Genomic DNA, 21,679 nt, shown 5'->3' on the forward strand with positions numbered 1-21,679 from the left:
TGTTCGGCCTGTTCTATCTCCATGACCATCAATAATTGTTTGGAATTAAAATCTGGTTTTAAAATCTATTTAAAAACAGAACACCTCATGCTTATCCATTATGGTGGTATATTTAATTAAATGCTCATGTGATCTCCTATATATTGGCAAGACCAAGCGCATGTTAAAAACTCGTATGATAGAACATCGTTCTAACAAAAACATGCTTGTGTTGATGAAGCTTTGGTCTCCCATTGTATTCAGGCTGGACATAATTTTATTGACTTGACTTTTTGTGCTATTGATCAAGTTGCTCAGAACTGGCATGGAGGCAATCAGGAACTACAGCTACTCAGATTAGAACAACATTGGATCTACAAATAAAAACAGTCTCTCCTTATGGTTTAATACTGACTTGGACTTACACGTATTCCTGGGATAACATATTTTTCGTTTTTCTGATCTTCTTTTTAAACTATGGATTTGCATATGGATCACATCTTCTTTAGATGGTTTTCTCCCTTCATTTGTTTTTTGTTTTTAGTGACGTCAAGACTTTACGCTTGGTATCCTCATTTGCATAGAGTGACGTCAAGGATTGACGCTCGCATCAGCTGGATATTTAAAGAGACGCTAACGCTGGCTTCGATTCCTCCGTTTGTGATAAGAGACGGTTGAGACGCCTGGTCCAGATTGAAATGATAGCCTTACAACAAAGATAAGTACTGCTGTGTTTTAATGATCAACTTTGCATGTCTTTTCAAAGAATTCTTTGTTGTTACTTTATAGGCACATATTCCAATTCGCTTAAATATTGTCTATTAATTTTACATGCCCCTGAAGAAGAAGCTATTGGCGAAACACTGGCCATGTTGGGCGCTACTGAATGCTTTTCAAAGTTCGATTTTGGAATATATTTTCTGGACTATGGTCTATAATTCAAGTTTTAAAGAAAATAATGATTTTTGCAAAAAATTCTAAAAATGTAATAGTACATTAAAAAATTGTGACGGTGAATGATTGAGAAGACTGGTTGGTTCGGTAGAAACAACGTCAGGCTTGCTGACACCTTCATTTAGGATGGGAAAAGGCCAATGTTTAAAGTGAACCCATAGAACGTGTGTAATGGCTGCTCACACCAAGTTTTATGGCAAGTGCATTGTTTGGCCTCACAAGATTAGCAGGCCTCTGGAGCATGGGGAGAGAAAAAACAGACCCTGGTGCAATGGCGTGCAGACCTAACTGTACAAGCCACTTGTCATCTCAGTGTTGAGGTCACATCCCCAAAAAACCTCCCCTTGTCTGTGCCATTTGCCGCAAACACATAGACAGAGAAGGAATATAAAGAAGCATCTCTCTTTCCTACATGTCAGCTTTCACTGTAGAGGCTGTCCTCAAAATTTTCAAAGAGGCCTGATTGCCAAAGTATAAAGGAATCGTGCGCAGCTCCGGGGCATCTAGCCATCACATCGAGGATGTGGAGTTGAGCGTCACAGACCACTTGCACGTTGAGGGAGTGGAAGAGCTTTCTGTTGCGGAAGATCTCCTCCCTGTCATGGTTTGGGATGATGGCTATGATAGTTCAGTCGATAGCTCCCAGAACATTGGGAAAGTGAGCTATGGCATAAACGCCATCAAGTCCTGCCTGTCCCGAGGAAATGCTACGTAGCCATTAATGCAGTCAGAATCAGCTGTTATGACCTGGCACAGACAGCGGGAAAAAGTGGTTTGGGACACAGAGGCCCTTTAAATCCTACAGCAGATCCGGCGCCGCGCGCCGTGCGTCGCGCGTCGAAGGAGCGCGACAAAGGGGCCTGCCCCTTTGTTTCGCCCCTTCGGTTCGCCACTTCGCTCACCCGAGCAACACCCCAGTTTCTCCCTAAACTACATCAAGCAATCGCACTAAAGACAAGAACAACTTACCAGAAGACACCGCCAGTAACTGGAAGACAGGACCCTCACCTAGAGAACCACACCACGAAAGACAAGCTACAGACTGTCGACAAAAATCTGCCCTCCCTCAGATAAACTCATCCAACACCCTGGACCTCACTTCAAGTGCATCAGACGTAAGTGTGTCTCATTCACACTACCTTCACATGACTTCCCTGGTTTAAATTACCCAACAGTATATGCATTTCATATATCACCTCATCCAAATGCACACCCACTCTGATCAAGTGCATTAATCTTATTGATGCCTACTGGTTAATTGACTGCCTTACACTGGTTAATTGTTTTGCTCCGCTGCCATTTGTATTACTCCAGTCAAGTTCACTAATACTGTTAAATTGCATTAAATTGCATTTATCTGTTCACCTCCATCACGCTCTTCACATGCATTAAGCTGTTACAACTGCATTATTCTGTATTATTCTGCATTATTCTGCATTATTGTGTCTGCCTCCCACAATCTGTCCTTCTCCCCGATATACCACCACTAGCCCTCCACCCAACAATGCCCCCACACACTCACTTCTGTCCCCCTAACTATCTATTCGGACACCCCTCAAAACTATCCCTCCCCCCATTCATCCACCACAACACTCAAAAAAGGCGTCTGACTTCCATCCCCATATATCCCCCCTCCTGCCCTCACCATCTCCCTCATTTCCCTTCTACTCATCAACGCCCAATCCCTAAAACAAAAAACACACCTCCTCCATGATATTTTAACTGACTCCAAACCAGAAATCTTCGCTGTAACTGAAACCTGGTTCAAACCCTGCGACACCCCCCTCATTAACCAACTACCCTCTGAAACCTATGACATTTTCTCGATCCCCCGCAAAAAGAAAAGAGGAGGGGGCCTACTCCTCATAGCTAAAAAAGAACTCAAGCTTACCTCACAAACCTGTAATATTCCTAATCAATACGAAGTAGGCCTTTTCAAATCGCAATCTCTACAAATCTGCCTTATCTATACCCCCCTGGTCTACTAGACAAAGACCCCTCTCCCCTCATCGAATTCCTCACCATCTCCCTCTCTCCCGACATCCCCACTATACTCCTTGGTGACTTTAACCTTCATGTTGATTCCGTTCCACAATCCCCAGCATGCGAAGCCTTCATCTCCTCTTAGACGCTATGGGCCTCACCCAAATCATCCACTCCCCAACCCACAGAGCTGGTCATACCCTCGACCTCATCTTCACCAACTCTCTCATCAATGTCATCCATCCCCTTCATGCCTCCCTGTCCCCTGGTCCGACCACTCCATTATCAACACAACCCTCGCTCTACAAACCCCATCCACATCCGCTCCCTCTCAGCCTAAATCCTTCCAATTTCGTAAAGCCTGCCCCCTAGACACACTTGCCACGGCTTGCTCCAATATCCAAATCACATTGACCTGGAGACAGCTGATAGTGCCATATCCTCCTGGACAGAAACTACCCAAAAAATCGCTAACAAGTTATGCCCAGTCATTCGGAAAACAATCACACAAACCAAAGCATCCAAAAAACCCTGGTACACCCAGACACTGAAAACCCAAAAAACCCAGCTCAGAGCTGCAGAAAGACACTGGCGCAAACATCCCACTCCTGCCTCAAAAACCATCTATTACCAACTCATGCATGCTTACAGAAATGCCATTCAAAAACTAAAAAAGAATACTATGCCAAAAAAATTCACCACCTCCAATTCAACCCAAAGGCACTATTTACCCTAGTCTCTAATCTCACCAAACCCAACGTGCCTTCACCCCAAATCCCCCCCTCACAGACACGATGCAATGAAATTGCCCTCTTCTTCAAGAACAAAATATCCAACATCACTGCCAAGTTTAACCCTAACTCCAAAAATTCCCCCAACACCAATAGTATAACCCCCCCCCACCACCCACGCACTCCATCTATCTTCATTCGATCCCTCCTCTACCCTAGAAATAGAAAACATTTTAAAAAAGATGAGACCCTCGTCCCACCCCTCAGAAACTATCCCCACTAAACTCCTACTCGCTATTCCAAAAACAATAGCCACCTCACTCTCAAAATCGTGAACTGTTCCCTGGAACACGGCATGGTCCCTATCTCCCTGAAACAAGCTGTGGTCAAACCCATCCTAAAAAAACCCTCCCTCGATCCCTCCAACCTATCTAACCTCCGCCCCATTTCCAATCTCCCTTTCCTCTCCAAAATCATTGAAAAATTAGTTAACTCCCGCCTCTCTGACCATCTTGAACAATCTAACATACTCCTACCAACACAATATGGTTTCCGAAAACACCTCAGTACGGAATCCCTACTCCTCTCCCTTACAGACACATCATCAAAGGCATGGATGCCGGCAACTCCTACCTCATTGCCATGCTAGATATCTCCGCCGCTTTCGATACAGTAAATCATAACATCCTCATCAACACTCTCATCAGCATAGGAATCACAGGTACCGCCCTCTCTTGGATAAAGTCCTTTCTCCAAAACCGTACATACACAGTCCTCACTGACAACTTCTCATCCCCCCCTGTTAATCTCGACTGTGGCGTCCCCCAAGGATCCTCCCTCTCATCCACCCTATTCAACATTTAATGCTCCCCCTCACAAACCTCCTCTCCAACCTTGGTATTACACACTTCATCTACGCAGATGATGTGCAAATACTCATACCCTTCACTAATTCTGTACTCACTGCTCTCCAAAAATGGAACACCATCCTCACCTCCATAAACCAACTCCTCACCGACATGCACCTAGCCCTTAACCCGCAAAAAACTGAACTCCTCCTCATCTCCTCCAAACATGCTTCCATACCCTTTCCCTCCACCCTCCACCCCCCTAACTGTCTCTCTGACAAAAGAAACCTGGGGGTCATACTTGACAACCAACTAACATTCAAACCATATATCAAATCTATCTTAGCAGCTGCTACTTCAAACTACAAACCCTCAAAAAACTCAAACCCCTTCTCTATTTCTCTGATTTCCGTACAGTACTTCAATCTATATTTTCTCAAAGATTGATTACTGTAATGCACTCCTACTTGGTCTCCCTGCTACCCACATCAAACCTCTACAACTCCTTCAAAACGCTACTGCACGCATCCTTACTAATGCCAATAAGAAAGACCACATCACTCCCACCCTCTTCAACCTCCACTGGCTTCCCATCCACTCACGAATTATTTACAAAACCCTTACCCTCATCCACAAAAGTATTACTAACGAACATTACAACTGGCTAAACCCACCTTTCTCCCCTCGCACCTCCACCAGACCCACTCGCTCCTCTCTCCGTGGAACCCTTATCCCCCCCTCCATAAAATCCACAAGACTCTAGGGATGTGAATCGTTTTAGGACGATTAAAATTATCGTCCGATAATTTAATATCGTCTTAAACCGTTATGGAACACAATACAATAGAGATTCTAACGATTTATCGTTATAAATCGTTAGAATCGTGAGCCGGCACACTAAAACCCCCTAAAACCCACCCCGACCCTTTAAATTAAATCCCCCACCCCCCGAAACCCCCCCCAAATGAGTTTAAATAACTGCGGGTCCAGCGGCGGTCCGGAACGGGCAGCGGTCCGGAACGGGCTCCTGCTCCTGAATCTTGTTGTCTTCAGCCGGCGCCATTTTCCAAAATGGCGCCGAAAAATGGCGGCGGCCATAGACGAACACGATTGGACGGCAGGAGGTCCTTCCGGACCCCGCTGGACTTTGGCAAGTCTCGTGGGGGTCAGGAGGCCCCCACAAGCTGGCCAAAAGTTCCTGGAGGTCCAGCGGGGGTCAGGGAGCGATTTCCCGCCGTGAATCGTTTTCGTATGGAAAATGGCGCCGGCCATACGCGTATGGCCGGGCCATTTTCCGTACGGAAAATGGCGCCGGCAGGAGATCGACTGCAGGAGGTTGTTCAGCGAGGCGCCGGAACCCTCGCTGAACGACCTCCTGCAGTTGATCTCCTGCCGGCGCCATTTTCCGTACGAAAACGATTCGCGGCGGGAAATCACCCCTGACCCCCGCTGGACCTCCAGGAACTTTTGGCCAGCTTGTGGGGGGCCTCCTGACCCCCACGAGACTTGCCAAAAGTCCAGCGGGGGTCCGGAAGGACCTCCTGCCGTCCAATCGTGTTCGTCTATGGCCGCCGCCATTTTTCGGCGCCATTTTGGAAAATGGCGCCGGCTGAAGACAACAAGATTCAGGAGCAGGAGCCCGTTCCGGACCGCTGCCGTTCCGGACCACCGCTGGACCCGCAGGTTATTTAACTCATTTGGGGGGGGTTCGGGAGGGTGGGGGATTTAATTTAAAGGGTCGGGGGGGGGTTTTAGGGGGTTTTAATGGCCGTTTGCGATTTTTAGATTTTTAGATTTTTCACGATTTTCACGATATTTTACCCCCCCAAACGGCACAATACGATTCCCTCCCCCTCCCAGCCGAAATCGATCGTTAAGACGATCGAGGACACGATTCACATCCCTACAAGACTCATCTCCACCCACTATAGGGCCCTCTCCCTCGCAGGCCCCTCCCTGTGGAACTCCATGCCCTTGACCTACGCACAGAAACCTCCACACCAACTTTCAAAAAGAAACTCAAACCTGGCTCTTCCTCCAAGCTTACCCCCAATCATCATCATTTCCTACTAACACCCTAACCCAAACACCATCCCTCGCCAACACCCCACCCCAGGACCTACACCCTACACCCACCCCCCCCTAAGGAACTACAAACCTAAGAAATTGCCACTCAGCACAACCATATACATTTTCCACCTCTACCATTGTCATCCTGCGCTCACACAATTTTGTATATAACCTGCGTACACACTATTGTTCCTTTTTACCCCTGTATATAACCTGTGTACACATCAATTGTTCCTTGTACCCCTGTACATAACTTCTCCTTATGTATCCACTCACCATTCCCCCCCCTTTCTCCTTTGTCTCGTATACCCCCACCCCTCCCCCTCCTTATTTACTTATTATTGTATATACCTTTTAATTATTACTATGTTACTTCGTTTATGTTACACAATGTTCCATGTAAAGGCTTTGCCTATATATCCTTGGTTGTAAGTTATCTGTAAACCGGCACGATGTGCAAACGGTTGCCGGTATAAAAACAAAATAAATAAATAAATAAATAAATTTCCCCAAAGACCCTTACTGTCGTCTGGAAGGAGCCGAATGCTAGGAAATGCAGGGTGGCCAAGAGTTTGGAAAGCCCTGGAATAGCGTAGAACTTTTCTGCAACCGGATCCAAACCCCCTCCGATTTCTTCATATAATTCCAGGATAGCCCAAGAGCTGAGGTGATACCTGCTAACCACAATGTTGGCTGCCCAACAATGAGGCTTGTGAAGGGAAGATGAGATCCCTGTATCTCCTGCACTGTAGCCACCTGTGTGCAAAGTGCTGCTGTGGGCCACAACCCTCTCCCTGCGAGGCCAGTGGTTCAGACTCCGGTGCAGGGACTTCTCTAGGAGGGGGTTGGAATGTCCCTTGCCTGTTCTTGAGGTTTTGTTGTCGTTTTGTTGTTGTCTGCGTTGAGCATCCTGAAGCTGCCAGTATCTCCCAATAAGTAACCCTGCCACAAACATAATAGGTTTAGGGATGCAGACTAGGTAAGAAAAGGTGTTTTTTACTGGCCCAGGAGGCCGTGGTAGATGTGTCTGATGGAAGGCTTCATTTTATCGCGAGCGATAATAGCCTCGTTCCGCGATAACAGCCACAGTCACACAATAAATACTTTCTTTCCCTTCTACCACAAAAAAAGGTGCAGTTATTTCTGACGTTAAATCCAACATTAGTGTGTGCTAATCTGTCACAGAATGCAGTAGGACACCTTAATTTTCATTAGCTCCCCCCACTTGCATAATAAAATTAAAGTTTTTATGCTAGCTTGCGTTGAGATATTTATTGTGCGCGCAATGCGTATTAGACCCCATTTAATGCGTGTTAGGGCCCTAATGCAATTTTGATAATGACCCAGTTAGTTAGGGATGTTTCAGGGCGTAACTGGGAGGAATTGAGTTAGCCGATATTCAGAGGTAGCCGGACGACTTAGCCGGCTAAATGTGGTCGAGCCAAAGAGCTGACCTAAAGTTAGCCAGCTATATTAAATAGTGCGGTTTCACTGTTGAATATACCCCCAAAGTTAGACAGATGTCTATTTGACTAACTTTACTAGCCAGACTGTGTCTGTATATGGACCTCGTAATTTCTATAGGATCTCTTCAATTTAAATTGGCTGCTTTTACAGACAATCTGTTCATTCATGTAACTGTAACTGATCCATGTGAGTCTCTTGAGTCTTATCTGAGTATGGAGCTTTAGTGGGGCTGGAATTGAATCTAGATAAATCTGAGGCCTTATAAGTGGGAGAATAGTGTAACAGCAGCTGGGAAGAAGGACTCCCCCTCAGGTGGCTCCAGTTAGATTGAGATATTTGGGTATTTGGTTACCAGGGGAAATTTCTCAACTTCATACATTAAATGTAACTTAATTACAGGAAGCTACCCCAAAAAATGTTTAAGGCAGTGTCTCGCTTGCATATCTCTCTCTCCTTGGTAGGATACATTTGTTTTAAAATGACAATTCTTCCTAAATGGCTATATGTTTTGTGAGCCCTTTACACTTTTCCTTAATAATCTAGATTACAAAATATTATATAAGGAAGTATGTTACTTTTTATGGAAGGGGAAAACACGCCACATATCTCTGGTTCAATTAATGAAGCCCTGGAATAAAGGCGGGTTGGGATTTCCAGACATCAACATTTATAACCAAGTAGCGAATCTAAGGTATGTTGGGGATTGGCTTTTACATATTAATTATTATTCTGCTATAGACTTGGGGCAAATTTTAAAGCATTGTTCATGCTAAAAAGCCCATATATGTGAGTATCTGGGCCGCGAGTGAGCAACGCATATTTTAAAAGTTGGTAATTACAACTGTATATGCGCGTGCTCGAGCAAAAAAAAAAAAAAAGGCGTGAAAGGGCATGGGCATTCCAGGGCGGGGCCAACAGTTACGCATGAAAAGCCGTATTTTAAAACTGGCCGCGGCAGCACGCGGTGGGCTGCTGGCCATGTATGTTTACTTCTGCTCCTGATGAGATGCAAGTCTTCTAAATCTCTTTAGGATAAAATCGACTGGATGAGAGGGGTCTGGGTCAACTGGGGAGAGGTAAGGTACATTAAGTCACTCATTTTGGCTTGGCTCAGAAATTCAGAGTTTCTGTCATCAAATGTTTTCTTATATGGAAAGAGTCCAGCCTCTGAAGATTCCTTCCCAGCTACACTTGCTTTATTTGGAAATTTCTCTTCTTCAACATCGGCCAATAAACTTTAGAAGTTGGGGATAAATAAGGTCTTCCTTTTGGCCAAAAATTGCCATCCTTTGACACTGGAGACAGGTGGCTCCTCACTCTATAGTACAATGGAGGACCAGTATACATAGTGTCCTTCTTATGGAGCAGTTATCTGGGTGAGAGGAAGAAGGTGTTAGATATATGGATGCCATATGTGTCATCACTACCGCATAAAGCTAGAAGTACGGTTTTTAATGAGTTTTGAATTTTGGATTGTGTTCTGTTGCTCTTTGCTTTCTTTGACCGCCCATGCATGTTTTGTTATTGCTTTGATATATGGGGATTGAGGGAAGGTGTGGATTTGATTGGCTGAAGGGAAGGTGGGGGAGCAAGGATCGTGTTGGTTTCTGTACTCTTTACGTAAGGTAATGTATCAGAAACAAATGCATGCCGTGCAGTTTGATTTTTGCTACATGTCCTTTCTTTAACAAACAGACTTTAAACAAAAAAATTCCTCCTGGTCATGCCTCTGGATAAGGGGATTCACTTGATACCAGCTGAGTCTTGACTCACTCTTTCAGCCATGGAAGGGCTCTCTGATGGGAGGGGAGGATTGTCCTTTAGGGCTCATAGTTAGACTCAGTTTCTGACTTCCAGTAAAGAATCTCCATGCAGTTAAGGTGTTCCAAAATAACGGCCTGATTCATCAAGATTTTTTCCCCATAGTCGCAGAATGGGAGAAAGCCTTAATGAATCAGGCAGTAAATTTGTTTCACTATGAAACTTCTTCAGCATAAATTACTTGGCATCTTGTACATTCTTTCTCTAGATGTGGCATCTATAATACAGTGTTTTGTTAGAAGATTGGATTTCCGATACTTTTCTGCACCCCTTCTGTGATCTCTGAAGTAGGTGACGAGGTCCCTCTCTATAGGGACGCTCTGCTGTACCTCGTTTCCATATTTGGTCTGTGCTTCTCTGTCCTCTGATTCCTCTGACCAAGTAGCTTACACCTTTCACCTCTCCCACAGAGTGGCACCACTTGGTACCCTGATGTATCAGCTGGGCTAGCTGATAGTGTTTTCCTTGTACTCTCCAAATCCTTCCGCACTTCTTTTCCAACTCCTTGTTCCTTCATGAAGTCTCAGTTCGGAATGGAACTTTGAGCCAGGAATGAGGAGGCTAACTCCCTCAACTTGGGGGAAATTGTCCATCTAACATGTTACCACAAGGACAATCAGCGCAGTGAGAATTGCCAAGTGCACCACCACAGGGTGGCACCATCTGCAAACCACTGCAGGCAAAGAGACAGGAGATTGCATTCCTCTCTTTCCAAGGTCCACTACTATCTCCCCAGAATCTTCCCTTGGGTCACTATCTGAAACCAAGGATTGATCCATTAAGGCTCTTCCTGCGGGGGGAAGCGTTAACAAATGGTTCAACCTACTCACTGTACTTTGCCATCTTCAATATGTCCTCCATTGGGAGGAGCTAAATACCTGGTAGAGAGCCCATAGGCCCTTTTATATTAATAAACCATTGTTTTTAGTCATATACCAACGCAATACAAAATTCTGGGCTCTTCTATGTATGAAACAAACCAAAACATTTGCTCAGATGTCTTCTCACAGCACTGGAGCCTGCAGAGCTTTGAGGATTTAGGTGGCTTTGAGGATTTAGGTGTGCCCCACCACATTGATCTAGTTGTACTCTACCAATACAGGATCTTGGAGTCGGCCAGGCCAAATCTGTCTCTTATTGGATAGCCATTGCCCAGTATCTCTAGCAAACATGCGTCTGAAAATCCAATCACTAGCTGGTACCTCCAGCATGATTTTTTGCTCTCCACTGCCGTTTTCAGTTTTATATGCTTCCTTCAGCATTGCGGTCATACCTGAAGAGTGGAAAGCTTGGTACATCATCTTTGGATAACAAACTAGTTCAAGAAAAGGTATCACAATCTACCAAAGAATCCAGCAAGCAAACAGACCCACAAAGGAACCAAAACTTGGTTAAACTATATTTCCAATGCACTTGATAATACTGTTTGGATATAAGGAACTAGTCTAAAAAAATGATTATAGTCTATAGTGCAAGGAATATTCTTCCAATATGTCAGAGTGAAAAAGCAATGGACATCAGGTCTTTAAATCCACATCTGACTGCCTGCTTAGTTCATAAGCATTTTAAATCCCCTTTTAGTGTAAGGAATTTCAAATCAGTAATGCTATCATGGATATTTGGAGCTGCAGCCCGCCTAAGACCTAAACCAACTCCTTTGAAAGCCCAGAGGAAGGCAATTCTCCTTAAATGCATTGGCCCCCCTCCAAAACTCTTGCGGATGCTTCTGTGTAAAATATAGATTTATTGTATCTTTTAATTAAAGGGGTGGTTTTCGCCTCTTAGCTTAATTTCTAAAGCTGCCAAATTATGGTAGAAAAGAAATAAAACTGCAATCAGTTGTATAATAATAAAAGGATAAAGAGAATCAGACAATGAACTCTCCAGAGGAGGAGAGCTCAAAAGCTCCAATCTTCCAAGGCATCCTGAGGGGATAAACGAGAGAACGACGTATAATGAGAAAGCAAGAGAACCTGCAATTAAAAGAAAGCGAAATCCTTGGGTGTTGCACTCAGAGGCTGTTACTTTCAACGGCATGGTTTAACATTTTTTTTTAGGATTATCCGTCACCCCTTTTGGAAAAAAAGGAGATTGTACAAAAATTGTGGTCTCTTTGGAGATCAAAGGCCTATTTAGTGACAAGAGTTATAAGCAGGGGTCAGCGCATGCTTTTTAACACGAGTCTTTGCAGCGCGTATAACAAACTATTCACTAAATGCAATAAAGCCTGGGAAGGGTCATTTTCAAAGACATTTCTGTGGGTAAAACAGTGCTCTACTCACTGAAATGGCTTCTTATAAAATTGCCCGCCTGGTAGGCGGGGTAAACGTATGCATAAGGCGGAGTCGGAAGGGGCTTTTATTTTATGCCCATGCTTTTGGATTTTGTCAAGTAATCGAGCGGTAGATTTTCCTGAAAATTTGTTGCACACAAGATAGCACTTGAAATCAAAGTCTATGTTCAGGGGGCGTTTTGCTTCATGTTGTGCGAGACCTGGGGTCCTCGTTCAGCCTGGACCTGAGTGAAGTGACTTCATTACGCTCATCCTCCCCGACTCAGCTCTTCGCCAAAACATTGGCCGATGAGTGCACACCCAAAGAGCCATCTAGAAACGATTAGACGGTAAATGATTGATCAGACCGGGCGGCTTCAGATGAGGCGCTGGTGTTTCCCGGCTTTCTGATATTGCATTTCTGTACACGTTGTGGTGCTTATTCTCATATTGTCTCTAAGGTGTCACGTCGTTACATTTTTCTACATATATATATACACACACACGCATACACACACACACATACCACACACACACACACATATATACACACACACACACACACACACATACATACATACACGCACACATACCACACACGCACACACGCACACACACACACACACACACATATACACACACACACACACACACGCATACACACACACACATACATACATACACGCACACATACCACACACGCACACACGCACACACACACACACACACACACAGACATCAATTAGAAGCAACTTATTTCTATATCAGATAGGGAGTGCAAACATTGCACACTGATAATCTAAATTTCAGACTAACAGGAAGCATCCAAAAAACCCCCAATAAGCTTTAATTACAAGGGTGCAATAAGACAACCTACATTTTTTTTTTAATTGTTTCAGCTGAATTTGATAAACTTGTACATGGAGGTGGCCCAGAGGCAATCTGGGGGTGGAGCTGAGTTATCCAGCTAAATGTTATCTGGCATTATCTGGCTAATAGAAACATAGAGATGACGGCAGAAAAGGACACGACGGCCCGTCCAGTCTGCCCAGCAAGCTCACATTCTCTTTGATTCACAGAGATTTGTAGTTATTTACGTCTGATTTTCTCTAACAGCATGAAGGATCTGGTCCCTAGCGTGCCACTTTCCTCGTTTTGTTTCTCTCTCCTTAAGGGATCCGCAGTGCTTATCCCATGCCTGTTTGAGATCCTTTATCGTCCTGGTCTTCACCACTTCCTCTGGTGGGGCAATCCATGCGTCCGGCACCCTCTCCAGATAACCCTAGGATTGCATGAAAGCAGCTCGCTTGCTCATCGGCAGTGCTGAATATCTGGCATGTCAGCCGATAAGCTTCTCCGGGTAAATGAAACGGATGCCCTAGGATGCTTGAAAGTGGGAATCTGTGGCCAGTTAGCTTTAAAGTTCAATCCTTTCCTTGATAACAAAACTATCCCTCCCTCCCCCCCTCTCCCCCCGCCATCACCACCTGCAATCAAAGGAATAAAATCAGTCAAAAGCATAGAAACAAGATGGCCTGATAGGTAACAAGTTATAGCTGAATATTTCTAACATTGCTCAGTAGGAATGAGGAAATGATTTCTGCTTCGTCTTTTGTAGAGGAAGTAAGGAGGGCAGAAAGAGCAGCAATGGGAGGCAGAAGAAAGGCTGATGGGGATTTCCCAGGCCACAACAGCAGCACGAGCAAAAAAAAAACCCCAAACCAAATGGAAACACTAAGAGCAGAAAAACCGGTGGGGGTTCCCAGGTCCCACCCTTGCAGGAGAGAAAGAGAAGCATTGGGAGACAGCAGAGGGGCTGTGGGGGTTCCCAGGTCCCACCCGCTGCATGAAGATGAGCTTGGAGCCTAAGGTGGGAGGGGTGGGAGAGTGAGGAGGACTGGAGGAGAGGAGCAGAGAAAAAGTGATGGAGGCTGGAGAAGGAGATCAGTGAGAGAGTGAGTGGGGGGAGTGGGAAGAATGGGAAAAAAGGAGTGGAGTAGTGGATGAGTGAGGGGGTTGGAAGGGGCTGGGTAGGGGTAGGGGCAAGGGAGGGGAGGGGAAGGGGTTGAAGGGGGGACTGGGGGAAAAGAGAAGGGAGAGGGCAGAGTGCAAGTTCTCTTCCATGCCACACACCCACCAGCCTTTCTGCTGCCTCCCACCGCTTCTCTTTCTCTCCTGCAATGGTGGGACCTGGGAGCCCCCACCGGCTGTTCTGCTCTCTCTCACCAGCCCCTCTGCTGCCTCCCACTCCCACTGTCCCCATCCTCACTCCTCCTACTCTTCCCACCCATGCCCAGCCCAGCCACATACCCACTCCCATAAACTCCTCACCCCAACGCACACACACCCTCAGACCCCAATCTCCACCTTCCCTCTACACACTCATCACTACACCCCCAATTCTATACCCACACCCACACTCCCTCTCCAACAAACACGCTCTGCTCCAACTTCATGATACGTAAACAACCCACACTGGAGGAGAAGAAGAGAGAAACTGGAGAACACAAGGGGAAGTGCAAAGCTCCCACCCACACACCCAGTCATTCCCCTATACACACACATCCTACCCACTCCCTAACCCCAACACCTACAACACACCCTGCCATCACTCGCTGAACCCCCCACACCCCTAGACACCTCCTCTCACATACCCACATGCCCAGCAACTCCTAGTCACTCACTGAAAAGAGACAGCAGCCACTCACACCAACTGCATAAAATATACACACAACTGTCCCCTGCCATGTCCTGCCCCCCCCCCCCCCCCATACATGGGGGAGGAGTGAAGGGACAAAGTGGAGAGTGTGAGGGGGAGACTGTGCATGAACACACACACACACACCCAGCTTACGCCCCTCAACATGTACACCCCCCAACTCACCCCTAATATCACTCTTACTACCCCCATAACAAACACACACACAACCCTCTCACTCCCACACACACAAGGGATTGGGGCAGTCTCTGGAGATTTCAAGGTGCAAAGAGTCCATTCCCCAACACACACACCCTCACTCTCACACCCCCACACCATTTCAACAACACATACCACCTACACCATCCCGGACATGCCTCCCCATCACCATATACCTCACCCCCACCCCCACCTTCATACACCATCTACAAGCATTCTGACCTACACTTTCCCCATGCCTTCCCCACTGAACACCCCCCTCCCCACTCACAGATACCCACCCCCATTCCTCCACTACCAACAGACACCAATAATGTACAAACCCGCTTTTTAATGTTGCCATTATCACTTTCTCTTTTTTGAGGTTCCTTTAGCATCAACGCACACTCAGTCAAGGGGGAAAAAGGAGGCACAGGGTCAAGAATTCTCTAGCTCTCTCCCCGCCCTTCCATTCTTTAAAGTCACTTGCCCTAGCATGCCATTCCTTGCATTTTCCATGTTGGCTCAATCATGGAGTCTAGCGCAGAGGGCCCACTGGCATGATCAAAGATCTGAAGAGGATTGAACTGGTCATCTATGGAGTGGCAGAAGACATAGCCATAGTCATTGGGTCCTCGAGATGGATTAGAGAGCCCCATCCTCCTTGGCGTACTTTCTGGAAGTCTACACTAGGTGACAACTGGATTGCTGGCTCTTCTCTTTCTATCTCCACACAAATAAGGTACTGCATGGGTCACACTCCTCCAACTATTTGCCAGATGGGCAACTGAGTCTTATGATCTGAGGTACACAGGTGAGGTCCATATTCAGTTGCTTTGTGGCTTATATATTCAGCGGCGTGGCCGCACCATTGAATGTATCCAGGTAGCCGGACAAGTTTATCTGGCTAACTTTAGAACAAGTCTGTGGGACAACCAAACTTAGCCGAATAACTTATCCAGCTAACTCAGCTCCTCTCGGTCAAGCCCTTGGGATGCCCCTAACTTAACTGGCCAAATTTTACATGGATAATAAGTTATCCTACTAGAATTTGGCCAGATAAGTTCCTAAATATTCATGAGTTATCCGGCTAAATGTTTCTGAACGTGAACCTAAGGTGTGACTGGAAAGTTCCTAAAACCTCGAAACAGCCTTCAGCCATCAAAATAAAACCCCTCTCTTCTGAAGCAGTGGTGGAAAGGAATGGTGGACCCAGCTTCTTTCAAACAATAATCACAAAATAGTTAACTAGCCATTGAGTGTGAATTAACTACAACTCTCTCGGGCAATGCAACCAAGCTTCCCACCAAGGCTTTGGGCCTACAAAAGTAAGAAATCGGGAGCAGGGGATAAAAGTTTCTGTTCCCAAACATTAACTCAGAAAATCTGCACAGACGCTTTGGGTCATGCTCTGAAATGAAAGCGGGGAATAAACCACTGCCAGAACCTCACTTGGGGGCGGGTGGGTGCAGTAGCAACGATGGTATATTCCTCTGTTCTGCCCTAGCACAGCCTAACCTTGCTTCTAAGTCAAAGTCTTTAATGTGACTTAGTAGCAGTGGCCCCAGTAGGGCCACTCAGTGGTTCCTTTCCATGTGACCATATGTCCCCAAAAGGGACATATTAAAACAGGAGCATCCTAAACGAGTAGTGCCCTGCTGGTTGAGACGAGATAAAAGTAGGGTCTCAGAATGTTCTAGGAGAGGCGAGCAAGAGAAGATCCAGAAGACAGAGCAGGCAGAGGGGGGAGTGGATGGACCATACTCTCTGCTCTGGCTGTGCTGTGCTGGACTGCGCACCATTTTGTCCAGAGGGAATACTTTATCCGGTGTCGGCTCCAAGCGTGCAGTTGGGGAACGAGACCTGTGAGACCCAAGAGGAAGGGTCACACCTAGGATTCTTTCTCCCCCCCCCCTCAGAGTTGAACGGGAAGAGAGGAATTCGTCATCTCATGCCGGGTGCTTTTATCCCAGTGTTTCCCGACCTTTTAAGCCTGATGCACGCCTCGATTAACAAAAATGATGTGTGGCACGCCATCCTCTGCAGAGCAGGCAGCGTGGACATGGAGAGCACTCGTGTGCCGCTGCATTCGTTCCTCCGGTCGTTACTCGTGAATCCCGCCTCCCTCCCTCCCATCCGCGTGGATCCTCTGGCATTAGAGGATGAAGACCAGATTGCATTCGTGGGCTACCCACAGCTTCAGAACCTTTTTTTTAAGTAACACTTCCTTGGGTTCAACCACAATTTAACCCTGTTGCTGTGGAAAGAGGAGTCTTCCCTTTCTCCTTGTGTTGTTGTTCACCGTCTTCACGCTTGGCTGCCTTTAAACATGGGCGCATCGCCCACCTGCCCCAGCTCACCACCCTATAGATGCTCCTGCTCTCTCCATTCCTTGCTGCCTATGAGCTCCTGCTCCTTCCCAGGCCTCCGCTCCTCACCGCACATGGACTCCTCTCTCTATCCCATCCTTTCCGTTCCTAACCGCAAGCAGACCTCCCCATTCCTGGAGTCCATCTCAGCCTACATGCAGAATACAAACGGAAATCTGTGCGGCGGGAATGTTTTCTCCCACTATGTCGTTTATTGTTGCGATTCTCTGAAAGTTGTGACCGAATCAATAAATGGTTGCAACAAAGAAATCTGAGTAGAGCAGTGTGGCGCGTGGCAGGCACTTGGCTGCCACGTGTGGCTGGCAGACGTTCTCCGCCGCTGCTGATTCCAAATCTCAAAGTGAGTCATTGCAATAAGGCGCGCGCAAAAAACGTGCATCCAAAATGGGCGCCCGTTTTTTTTCAATGTGCTCACATCCACCTCTTCTGGGCATGCGATGCTATATTTAAATTAGCTGCCATGTTAAAAATAATCGGGCACCCAGGGGAGCTGTGTGCGATCTAGGAAGGCATCTGGTTTACCCTTCCCCTACAGGGAGTCGTTTCCCCAGGAGATCCTGGCGAATGATATTGGGCCGATGCAATCTTTCTCCTGCCCGCCTGTCAGGGAAGCAGTGGGGCGGCCCTGGTCTCTAGTTTGGCGCCGGGAGTGGGCGGTGGTGATGATGAAGCCGCGTCAGGAGAGAAACGGATGCACCACGATCAGCTCCTGGCAGCCTCCTGTGTAGGAGAAACCACAGATAAATTTGATTTTTCATGAGCTCTTGACAGGCGGCAAGACTTAATGCCAGCTCCGGGCTGGCGTTAATTCTTGCATGTTAAAATGTGCGTGTCGGGCTCACGTTTTTATTTGCATCAGGGGCAAAAGCTAATACCTTATCTACATGGCATTTGTATGTGATGAGCGCTACTAGTTACAAGTGTGTTTGGACACGCATTTTGGATGTGCTAATCCCCTTTTCGCATCAGGAGTTAGCCTAGGGCATCCAAAACACGGGCCTACCTTTGCACTGGGCTGAGTGCATGGTATTGCATCGGCCTGTAAATGATCTCCTTATCTCTCTCAGCCTGGATTTTAAGACAGGCTGGAGGGAGGGAGTCATGGAAGATGTACTGGATGTAATATGTGTACTGCACAGAGCGGGATCTGGCTATCTGCGCCCTGTACGCTGCCCGTTAATTCCCACATGCCAGCACGCAGGCTGTAGCTGGGAAGGAGAGGCGTGCATGACTGCACACGGCCCTGAGACAGGAGCTCTGAACATTCAGGAGTCATCGCTGGCGTCTCTTTCTTCTGCAACGTGCTGAGAGCAGAGCTCTGGACCTGAGCATCTGGCGGTGAGGACTTTTCCATGGTTAACCTGATCAGATCTGATGGCGCACCAGTGTGTCATGAGTCACTGGTTTCGAAACACTTTTTTTTATTCATTACTTGTTGGGTATTTCAGTCACAGGAAGAAAATAAAAAGAGGACGAGTCCTTAGCACTGCAGGAGAAAAGGAGACGCGTACAGTTGGATCCAAGGATACTCGGGCAGTAAGGGAAATGCAAGAAGGAGTCCTGGAATAGCCTGAAGAAAGTGCGTTTTCTGTCAGCGTATCACTCTCCGCCAATAATTTCTATTCATTTGGAACTGCAAATTGTGGCGTGGCTGGCCTCTATTTCAAGACTTTGGCCCCGAAGCAATGCTTCCCCCCTCTGATGGAGGAACCCAAGGGAGCCTCATGGGGTAAACCATGGCCCCGCAGCTCCCAGAATATCTCCTGTGAGATACTGATAAGACACACACACACACACATATAGAATACTGTCTCCTCATAAGGTGATGAATGACAAGGACATTGAAATATTTGGGAAGGTCGGATCTCATTTATCCCAGGTTACTAGGACTAGTCCTGGCCATGGCAGTGGTGGCAGCAACACTCAGTGAGAGTGGGGGATCTAAGCCAGGGTGCGCTCACAGACCCACCTCCCATACAGAAATCAGGAAGGGGACGGGGCCTGGCTCAGTCTCCGCTGCCATTGTCCAGCCCAGCAGATTTGTCATGATTCAGGAGAGCTGAGCTCCCGGGGAAGAGGCGGAGGCAGCGAAGAGATCCAGGGCAGAAGAAGAGGGAGTGAAGAGGTTTATTTCTTCTGTTAAAAAGGAGGGGGATCTGACACCACTTGCACATGATTGTTGGAACCTTTGAAACCAGCTGCTGCCAGATGCAGAAACCCTTCAGCAGCTTCATGTATCTCAATGGGAATCACCAGGGGTTACCCAGCCATGCGTTTAGACATCCGCAAGTTCCCCATCTAAGATCCAGGAGCCCCCAGTTCAAATCCTGGGCTCGGTTGTACATTTTTTTTTTTGGAGATGCAACCTTTTACTAAATGTACCCACATAAACTTTAGCAAATTGTCAGAGCGAAACGAGTCAGGCAGATTCCATCTGAACGTTTGCAATAGTCATGAAGGTACAAAAGAACCCATATATCTTGCCACTAGGCAGCTTAGTGAAAATGCCACACACCCCCCCCCCTTCCAATGAACATTTCATTTGTAATTATTTATAAATGATGTATGTTATAAGTGACAGGAGACACCAATGTATTCTTGGCAGCTCTGATGTCTGCACATAGAAGTCACTGTCTTAATATTGAAGTCTACAGGTAAAACGCACCAAATATTCTTTGCAATGTTATTTGGGGTGGGGTTGGGGGTGCTCACTTAATGGAAAATCTAGGACCCAGCAAAACTATATAATACTACATCCCTCTATGTGTGTAAGTACATGAAGAAGAAATTAAAGATATACACACCCAAGCCTTTTACATCGAGTACTCTGTGTATTATTATTATTGTTGATATTAAATTTATCTTCTGCTTAATGCTGTAGCACTCTGGACAAGTTACGATCTCAAGAACATAAAATCGCAATAATTCCAATGTCTGAATGTGAAAGACACAACACTCAACCTACTTAGGGACGACTGGGCGAGGTTAGAGATCTTTTTCTCCAAAACTCTTTTGATTAGGCTGCCTTGAGCAGACGGGAACGAGATATTTCAATTAAAGAGAAAGGTAAGTCCTCTGAGCAGGAAAAAATATGTAGTGGGAATCTATTTATTTATTTATTTATGTAAAAGATTTTATATACTGTCGTTCATAATCACATCATAGCGGTGTACAAAAACCTTAAGAAAACATTTAAAATAAAACGATCAGGTGCAAAATCAAAAACGGTACAAAATATGGCACAGTTAAAACAATGAACTTAAAAATACAGTGCAGTCATCTTAGGCAATTACTTCTTAATTTAGAGCTATACTTGTGGCTTATCTATGAAGGCTTGCTCAAAGAGCCACGTTTTCAGTCCTTTCTTGAATTTCTTTAACTCAAGTTCAAGTCGCAATTCAGCTGGCAAGGTGTTCCAGATTACTCTGTCTCGGACTAAGGTCAGATGTGCAATATTTATTGGTGGGACATAAAGAAGCCCTTTATTGGCGGATCTTAATGATCTATGAGGAGTGTGCATTCGAATAGAAAAATGTAACCAGTCAGTATTATGTCCATAGATGGTCTTATGAATGATACAGCAAATTTTGTATAGGAATCTTTGAACAATGGGAAACCAATGAAGGCTAATCAATATTGGGGTGATATATTCCCGTTTATTGTGATTCGTTAATACCCTTGCCGCAGCATTCTGCAACACCTGAAGCGGTCGTAGCGAGGATTGTGGCAGACCTAATAACATAAGAACATAAGAACATGCCATACTGGGTCAGACCAAGGGTCCATCCAGCCCAGCATCCTGTTTCCAACAGTGGCCAATCCAGGCCATAAGAACCTGGCAAGTACCCAAAACCCAAGTCTATTCCATGCTACCGTTGCCAGTAATAGCGGTGGTTATTATCTAAGTTAACTAAGGATGTGAGTATGAGAGCCTGTAATACAGATCGAAAGTCGTTATGATCTAGTAATGGTTTCAATCGTCGTCGGACCAGCAGTTTATAATATCCGTCTCTTAATTTTGTAACAATGAGCTTTTTAAAATTTAACTCGCGGTCAATAGTAATGCCTAGATCTTTAACTGTTTCGACTAGCTCTATCTTAATGTTATTTGAAAGAGAGAGTACTTTTTTGTTGTTTGCTTTAGGTTTTCGCTCTAGCAATATGATTTCTGGTTTTGCCATGTTAATGGCAAGTTTCATGTGCGTTAGTAACTGCTTAATGGCTGATAGATAGATGTTAGTCTCTTGGAATGTCTGCTCAAGAGAATC

This window comes from Rhinatrema bivittatum, chromosome 5, assembly GCF_901001135.1.
Source record: "Rhinatrema bivittatum chromosome 5, aRhiBiv1.1, whole genome shotgun sequence".
NCBI classification, from domain to species: Eukaryota; Metazoa; Chordata; class Amphibia; order Gymnophiona; family Rhinatrematidae; genus Rhinatrema; species Rhinatrema bivittatum.